General features: G+C 41.7%; 1 long non-coding RNA gene across 8 annotated transcripts in view; it reads left to right on the top strand.

The window, feature by feature from the left end:
• LOC108449232 overlaps window positions 1-9,393 on the top strand; it is a 35,248-nt gene that overhangs the window by 10,170 nt on the left and 15,685 nt on the right. For 7 of the 8 annotated variants that reach the window (XR_001865374.1, XR_001865373.1, XR_001865376.1 and 4 more), the window contains exons 2-3: window positions 4,473-4,562; window positions 5,547-5,669. This is a non-coding gene — a long non-coding RNA (uncharacterized LOC108449232). The remainder of the gene's footprint in view (window positions 1-4,472; window positions 4,563-5,546; window positions 5,670-9,393) is intronic. The other variant, XR_001865372.1, reaches the window with a different exon arrangement.

Genomic DNA, 9,393 nt, shown 5'->3' with positions numbered 1-9,393 from the left:
GAGGGCTGAAGGGTGAATATCTTGTGCTCCCTCCATCTCGGGGCTCTCTTTGACCTGATGAGCTGCTTAGGGCGAGCTCTTACGGTAGCTGTTCCCGTAAGAAAAATCCTAGTTATTGTGAGGTGCAGTCCCCATACATTTTTAACCATAGTGATTACTAAATTAATAGCAGGCCCTAAGACAGATGTCAAAACGTCTTGAAAATGTTTATCTGTGAATAATTGAGAAGGTGGTAAGACGCATTATCTGATTGTATAATGAAATATGTATGAGGAACAGCTGTTTGCGATAGTCACCTCCCGTTGTTTCATTAGCCTAGAGCCTCCTCTTTAAAGAAGAGCTTCCCTGAAGTTTGCCATTCAGCGTCCGCCGTTTCCACCGGCGCCGGCGGCCGAGCCGTGCCCGCCGGAGCCACAGCGGGGAAGGAGTAACCCGGTGTTGTCCCTAGGCCGGTACACGGGCTCTCCCCGTGGCATTTCTCACTGGTGGTCTGCTCCTAGGGCGGGAGGACAGAGGCGCGGATGGGGTCCGAAGATGTCTTGCCGGGCAATCTCAACCTGAAGGGGATGCCCTGAGAAGAAGGATCCTAGATGCTCATGTCGGAAGCACAGCAAAAAACCATTTATTAAGATTTCATGCCGAGCAGCGACAGCCTCCTCGACTGCTTAGCGTTGACATAAACTTCCAGACGTCGAGCATATGCTGTTGCACAGCATTGTTTATGTGTGGTACCAGATGTTGCTTTGCATCCTATTGTCTGGAGACAATGTTTAGTTCAGGTTAAAATATCTTTACTTAAACTGCTCAGTTGGCCATTGTGTGAGCATTAGTGAAGTGTCATGGAGAGGTAATGGGAAGTCCGGGGAGGTTAGCACTCCGAGCGTGGCCAGAAGGTCCCTGGTTCATGGTGGGGTTACAGCCACCACTGTCATCTTTTGTTTTCCCTCCTCAGAGAACCCTTGTCCTTCCTCTAAAAGGATGTGCCCCGCTCTCATTCCCTTCGGAGTTTTCTCCACCGTTTCATGAAACGGCCCGATGTTTGTTTTTCTAGTTCGCCTAAATCGCTCGAAAGAGGAAAGGAAAGCACGGTCCTGCGTCACCGCCACCCCAGGCCAGGCCGGTCCAGGCGGAGCGGGGCGGCCCCACACCCCCGCCCGGGGATGCTGGCGCCGGGGGGAATCGGTCCCGGGCGCAGAGTTCACGCTCCAGCCAGGGCGGAGGCTCCCTCCTCCCAAAATGCTCGGCCGAGCCCCCTTCCCTCCCTCCTTCCCTCCGTCCCTGGCAGGGCGAGCGAAGGGGCGGCAGGGCGAGCGGGGAGCCCCCTCCCGCCGCCCGGAGGGAAGCAGCCCTCCTGGAGCCTTTTCTTCCCTTTAACCCCGCAGTTTGGGCCGGCCGCGGCAGCTGACCTGTGGCAAGACTTTTGCTCTGGGAGAGAGGGGAAAAAAGCTATAGACTTTAATCGGATTTCTCCCCAAACACTTCTGGTATGTTGTTGTTATGCATCTATATGGAGATCATTATTTATAAATGAGCGAGTACGATCAGTCGCAAAGACCTTAAGAGCCCGGATTTGTGTCATTAAGTTGAGGGCGGGGTGGAGTGACTTAGCGGGGGACGGAGGTGGTGGCCGGTGGGCGAGCGGGACGTCACCTGCAGCCCCGCTTTCCCTTTAGCCACCCTGTCACCCTGGGCGAGATCCCCCCTCTGCAGGCGGAGGAGGCCTGGCCTCAGTCCGGGGCTTGAGGGCCGTGCCCCGCCAGCTCCGTGTTCTCTCCCTGCAGTCCTGCCTAACACAATGGAGGCAGATTTCCCCATAAACCAGGTACCCCACGAAGAGTGGGGAAGACGTGAGAGCACTTTCCAGCAGCAGCAGCGGCGGCAGCAGGTTTTATTGGTCACTGTAGCCCCTACCTCCTCTGCTCCCCGACATTTATGAAGCCACTTCAGGGCACAGTTAACATCTCTCTAAATGCTCGAATTAAACAAAAAGCCGCACTGTACACTTCAGCATCGAAAGCAAAGCTTTTGCACTGTACAATGTAGATGCGTTTGTGTCATTTTCAGCATTTTTGCCTGTGCACAATCCCTTATGCCTTTTATTATAGTCCTGCACATTACAGTTCATCTGTAAAGATACTGCTTCAGAGGGACCTGTTGCACACAGAGATGGTAATTAGTAACCTTGGTAACAGTTTTAAATAAAGATTATAACAATGATGTCAACTGTTTTTATTCATCATACCGTAAATGGGGTCTCAATATTATTGTGCCTGTAGAGGACAGTGTTTAAGAAACAGTTACGAGGTTCCACTTTACTTATTATAATGCAAGTTATCACTTTTTACCTTGTCCTTAAGTAAACATGATCATGGTTCTAAGTAGTATAAAGATTTTCAAACTGCTGAGGACTCTGTAAACTTTAATTTTCTGAATGAGGTAGATATTATTATGAATTAGACTTATCAGGCTCCAAGTACCCTTATGAAGAACACTGTAGTCTTCCAGAGAAATACCTCAGAATAAGTACTGCTTAGAAACCATAATGAGTAGTGTTAGCAATGGCTATACCATTAGCCTTCTGCACAGGCTCTCCTCTCTATTAAAGCTTACAGAAAATGCTCACAAGCTGAAAGCGAAATTAAGTATGATTGCTTTTATTTACCTATTGCTTTTATATAATTAAAATATTTTTAGTTACATTTACCAAACAGCATCTGCTTTGAGTATTACCTGCCACATCTATTAATCCATTTTTCTGTATTAACCACACCACCATTAGCTATTAAAATATGTATATATATATACATATGTATTACCGATATTGTCTTTGTCAAGATATGTTTTAGTTCTCATTAACAGAAAAATATTCTTGTGGAAGAATCTCTGAAGCATGATTTTCATGCACATTTATTAATAATCACAGTTGTCAAGAATTAGATATGCACAGATTGCAAATGAAAAGAAAATATTATATGCAAAATGAAATATACAGTAGAATTGAGTATAACTATTTTTCCTCCTTAAAATAAAAAATTTACAGAGTGAAAAATGGAGCTATTAAGCTTACTTAAAAGATGGCTTTGTTGGTTTAATTATACTGTAGTTATTTTATAAATATATTTCAAAGGAAGCTTGCCATATTGAATGTCAATGAAGCCTGTAAAGAAAAGACTTACAAAAGCTAATGCATACCAAATACCAAATTTTAGTCATTAGCATTCCTATTTATTACAAACTAGAGGAACCTATTAACAGACAAGAATTTGTGTTTAGCTAGCATTACAATGTTTAGCCATTAAAATAAAAAAGGGCAAAAATTTACAGTCTTCTCCCCCTGCCCTTTATAACTATATGTTCATTTTACTGAGAAAGACAAATGTCTTCAACAAAAAAAACTGATAACAGAAACTGTGGTTCTTCATTATTACCATCTGTACCAAAGCAAAACCTGTGCTGTTTTATTCAGGCAAAACTTCTGCTTTTTTTGAAGGACCAGGGGTGTCTGATTAAGCAATTCAAATATTTTGCACATACCTTAGCATCTGCATTGGAAGGACTTCAGGCCACGGGGAAGCAAGCACAGGTTGGCTTTGGGCTGATTCAGGCCTACAGGGTCAAGCCTGGAGGCTGCCAGGCCCGATCCAGCATCAGTAGGCACTTCTCTATCACTCTCAGTAGTTTAGATCAAGTCTAGGGTGTGGAGAGCAGCTTTCATGCTTAGAATGGAGGAAGGAAGGACTAAACCATTCATGAGGTTAAGCAGGCTGCTAACCAAAAGTTTCTTTTCAGTGCTTGTCACAAAATCGCATATTTATTCATGTGCTGCCTATTTGTTCAAGAATTTATTTAAAACCTCTTGGCCAAGCATTTCTACTTTTCAAATACCCTTTAAGAAATCGTGGTTTTGTCTCTTTTGAAGATGAGTGTGTGCAAATATACTACATCTCAGAATTTCTAAAAAAAATGTTAGGCACATTACTGTGTAACATATTACATTTCAACTATAAATGATAAATAAGCTTTCTTGTGCTTTTCAGCAAACTGTACTCTTTTGTGAAAAAAGAGAAGCGTTTGGGGACACTGATATTCATGATGAAGTAACAAACAGATAGATCTTTTAGCTTTTGTTGCATCCCACATGGTCCTTGCCTTCTCCGCTTGTGAGCATCACTCCTAGAGACTCTGTTGCGTCTATTCAAATTGACAGAAAAATTCAAAACAAGACCAAAGAAGCAGCACAACATCTACAGAACTTCTGGATGACAGATGCTGTCAAATGCCTGTTTTGCCTCAAAGATTACTTCAATTTTCAAAGAACTGGGGGGAGGGGAGTGGTTCAGGAAAGTTCAACCCATCTGTTTAATCTTTGTTTTCCGATTTTCATTGTTAATTTCTAAACCAGGCTTTACACTTAATTTAATAAAGGGTTTGGTTCGACTAATAAGGATCACTTTTGATTTTGATTTTGCCAGAATAGAGTGAAGGCTAGTACAAAGAAAATTCACAGTATAAACATCCTGCCCAAGAAAGGAAGGTTCACCCTTACTCCATCTACAGGATCTGTAAGTACAAGAAATTTGTTCTCTTCAAAGATTTAAACTCCCTGGCTGTAGGATGCCATTGTAGGGCCGGTTGTTTATAGCTTTTGCATGAACATATGGTGAGAAATTTGACTGAAATAGTTCTACAATCAGCATATCTCAGCATATATGAAATATTTTGAATAAAGAAGTTCCTGTATGACCCCATTTATGTGATCCATGTTGCTGCTTTTCACTAATGAAAACAAAACTGATCTGAAATTTGCATGAGTGTGACGTCTGGGGATAAAAGTCTCATGAAATCAAAATGATGCAGGCTGTCTCTGATTTTGCTAAGATAAATTAGAATTTGGGAGGAAGAATCTCATGGAAAATTAAATATAGAAGCAGAGTTTCTGAAATTTTAAGAACTCCTATTTTTTCCTGGGAGATTTTTTCTGAGTCAAAGATCTTCAGTTTATTATCAATGACGAGCAGTGGTTCAAAGGCTGCAGACAGCCCAGATTAAAACAAGCCTGAAGGAATCCTTATATTGTCTCCCAAGTGTTGTAACTTTCACAGGGAGAACTTTTTCTAGGTCAGCGTGTCTATAACCCAAAATGGAGCTGATCCATAGATCTACAACTCAGATGCTGCTGGAAGGATAGATGTCTTGCAGGTCTTTCACTTACACTTTGATGGCATGCTAGATAGCTACCGTTAGAAGTTTTTCAGCAGAAAAGCTTTAATTTGCAATGTTTCTGCCTACCAAACCCAAACTGATGTAACCCTAAGTCCTGTTGCTGGAGTGGCAAATGTATTTTAAGGAGAAATGATAGAAATGCAATAGTTCTGAGAGTGAAGTTCAGACAAAAAAAAAAGAGCAGCCCTATGGAGGAAAAAGCGGTGTGATGAATCACTTCTTTGTTCCTACTGGCCCTTTAATACAAAGCCAAATACAAATGTTTGAACAAAAATGCTTCAATTGTTGCATTCTCAGCAATGCTTTCTCTTTCTCACTTTAAGCCATCCAGAGTCCTTTGTAGCCATATACAGTATGCGACAGAACAATTTGGAAAAGATTCATCTATCAAGTTTAACAACTTTCTGGTGTAACTTCAGAGAGGTTTATTGCTTATTCATGTGGAAGTGAGTACACCCAACTTGTTTTGCCTGGTTTTGCTACTTTTGCTGGTTTGCAAGGCTGTTCTGGTAGCTGCAAATGGCTTCTCAAGTGACATTTGCTGACATTCAATGGTGTATATTTATCAGTATTTTTCCCCTCACTTCTATACGTGTCATCTATTTTATTTTGTTCTTCATAGCAACCTTCTTTCCACTGTCCATGGCCTGAAAATGATAAATGCCATGGTGGCATATTTCCCTAGCTGCACTAAAATGTCACTGTGAAAAATCTTTAATGGACTAAGTGTAGCTTTTCAGGTTATAACTTGTCAAATTACGGAGAAATTCTAGAGTTTCTCCCTAATCCACTGTTCTTTGGAACCACAGCACTGCAGGCAGAGACTAATTATAAGTTACACCAGTCAGAGCAGGACAAAAATAAATGAAGTAGAAACTGTTTGATCAAGGCTCGTTTTTTACTTGCTTTCTGCACTTGTGCTGTGTTACCTGATGTCCTCTCTTCAGGCTATGCTGATGTGCCTTATTTCTTATGTATGAATATGCATGTATGCTGAGATCTAGGATATTTCAAAGAATTTGCTTATCACTGTAGCACTGGATATATTTATACTGCTCCTACATCTGGGGGTGCCAAGGGAAACCCTCCAGTAATGAAAGTAATGAAATCTATTAAGAAAGAGTCTCTGGTGGCACCCGTGATTAAAATGAACCCTAACTGGAAATAAATGGGTGAGAGGACAAAGTGTTGCTGCTCTGTTTTGGCTCTGGTACCAAAATAGGTCAAGAGAGGCTGACTTAGACTTTAAAGCAGCCTCAGAAATCCAGTGTACCTGCCCAGGACTCAGGGATCTAGAAGACTATCCTGCTTTAGGTTTTCTGTTCATTTTTCTGCAGTCTGTCATCAACATTTTGGACATTATGCTCAAGCCCACAATATGTTAGTGTGAGCCAAAACAGAGAACATTCACCCTAAATCTGACTGCAGATGGTACTTTGGTGTCACTTTTCTGTAGCTTTTCCTGCCTTTGCAAGGAATACTTAAAAGAAACAGTTCCTTGGATCAAGAGACCTTTAAAAAGAAACTTTCCTGTTCTATGATCCTAAAGCACCATGCCCAGATTTCCTCTCGTAGGCAAGCTAGAAAGCACAAAAGGAACAAAATGCCAGAACCAACAAGAATATTTGTTTTGCAGCCAATGGTCAATGGTGCATTTTATCTGACAAAGAGGGCATTTTTGACATTGAGGGACAACAGCACCACTTTAGATCACGCTATGAAGTAGGAAGCAGGTGAAATTATTTTTATATGATTTTTATTACTTACATTTAAGTGGTATTTTCTTTATCAGCGAGGACAAGAGGCTGTAAATCTTGAAGTGACGTGCAGCATAAAATACTTACTTGGCTTTTGATAAGAAGCCAGGGTGGAAATGCTTTAGAGTAAAATCTACCTTCCTCTTCTCCTATTCCCTATACCAGCCTTATTACAAACATGCTATTACAAGGCCTGTGCACTCTTATATCCAGTTCCAGAGGGTCCATATTTCACTCTTAGGACTTAAGTGTTCACATACTCTGTGATGCTTCCTGCAAGGATGTGACTTTAAATCCCGATGCCTACAAAATACGCCCTGTGGGGAAAAACCTCTTTCCTGTCTAACTTTAAAATCATGTCAGTCTTAGGAACTGTCATGAGTCCATCAGCTTTCCCAATTAACATTTTCAGTGCTTATTTACTGTGTAGACATAGATCACCCAGTATTTTGCTTTACAACAGAATTTAGACCTCACTTTGTTTCCAAGGCAAAGTTTAAGGGAAAAGAAACATCTTCTACTAGAATAGCAGAAAACAACATCTGGAGGAAGGTTTTATATTCTAAGGAGGATTTGTGTCTGAAAGCTTTTTTCCTCTAGTTAAAACAGTTGGTCTAAGAGAAAATACTGCCTCTTCCAGAAGTTTTTATCATATTCTTAGACCATACTACCAAAATAGCTACAGTATTACCATGCTTTGTTTGTCCTGTGGGGGTGAGCAAAATAAACTTAAAGTGCTTTTGAAATAAAGCCCCGTCATGCCTTTAAGGTCTCTGCTAATTATCTGCACTTGACACTCGCCTGGAAGCCAGCAGAAGCTCTGTGCTTAGATCTAGAAACGCTAAGATTTATAGGCTTTTCCCCAACGTTGTTCCTAGAGGACAAAGACTTTTCTCCAGTTCACTCTGCTGCCCTCAGTTTACCCTGAGTTAGATTTACTGCATTGACTACCTGTCCTCGTGAAAGTCAGGTGAGTATGTTCTGCTACCGCTACGCTCAAGCGTCTGAGGAACTCTAAAGAGCCTTGGGGTTTTCTACTGCTTCAAAGCACTTTGTCCCCACTTAGAGGAGTGTAAATTCAGCCACTGACTGGGGTCAGAACATGGCTCTGAGATTTTAGCTTGCAATGTTCTGGCACTGCACCATCCTTCAGAAAACTGGTGCCTGCTCCAGGCATGAGGCCAGATCAACCTGCTCTTTGCACTTCTTCAGAGACGTTCACCAAAAACTCTCTGGGGCTGAGGAGGAAAACCAGCATCGGGCCTTCATGCAGAAGTTGCCAATTTGGCACCTATTTTTTCAGCATGGCATTGCAAGGGATTCAGCTTTTCACATCTATTTATTTAGTTTGACTGTTTATGGTCTTTCAAATGCAACTGTCTTCTGTGTGTCCAAATGCCACAGGGGGTGGTTTGGCTTTGTGAAAAGACGGTGCAAAAAAGGAAATAAAGCAGCTTCCCTAAGGGCTTATTCATAAGACACACTGCTGCTTGTGGCTTGTTTCCCATGGAGGACAAAATTTATCCTAGTGTTTGACATATATGAAGATACCACCCCTGCTCTTTGCCACCATCAAAAGGGAGGATGTACTCAAAGATCTCAAGTTGCATGCAGAGACTATCAACAGCTTCAGATTAAGCACAGCCAACATCACTGGGACCAAACTGGATATTGTATTACTGTCCTTTTTATCACCCTTTTTATTCTCGTGTGTGTGTTCAATAGTTCACTTGAAAAACAAAACACTGAAATAAAAAACACACATATTTTCTTACTGAAGTGGTCTACCTGACGATAAAATTCAAGTACTTCTTTCTAAAAAATATTTTAGAAAGCACAGAAGTTACAGTAAGGAAAAGAAAATATTCATACTGGCCTTTTCAAAAGCACTTGCCTGATGCCCAATTTTACTCCATTTTAGTTGGAGCAGAGCTAAGGCATGACCACAGTCCAGAGGATTTCTCACCTATAAGCATGGGTAGAATTCCTGGTGAACATTTAGGGTGTTGCAGACCCTCTCCTTTATCCTTGCTAGATTGCCAGCTAAATTGTGGCCAAGTTTCTGCTCTGCTCCCTAATACATATTATGGGTGCAATCATCTCGGCGTAAATCCCTTTGTGGATTTGGGCCTGAGTGTTTTTGAAAATCCCACCCACATGGGACACCCGTAGGTCAAATGAAAAATTGCATAAGCTATTAACTAAAGCTATAGCTTATAAAAAGTTACCCACAAGAAAGGTACACAGGTTAGTGCTGCTCCAGGGCATCCTTGAGTCACACTTCAGCAAGTTATAAAGTTATCTTTGGAGAGCAATCATACCAAGTTGTCAGCCCTGTAAGGATAGATTTATGTGTCTCTGACATGTCAGTTGTCATCTTTGCCCCTTCATTGCGGCTATGATATTTCAGCAG

The sequence above is a fragment of the Corvus brachyrhynchos genome, unplaced genomic scaffold, assembly GCF_000691975.1.
Source record: "Corvus brachyrhynchos isolate BGI_N302 unplaced genomic scaffold, ASM69197v1 scaffold258, whole genome shotgun sequence".
In the NCBI taxonomy this organism is placed as follows: Eukaryota; Metazoa; Chordata; class Aves; order Passeriformes; family Corvidae; genus Corvus; species Corvus brachyrhynchos.
This window is presented reverse-complemented; position numbering and strand designations above follow the sequence as displayed.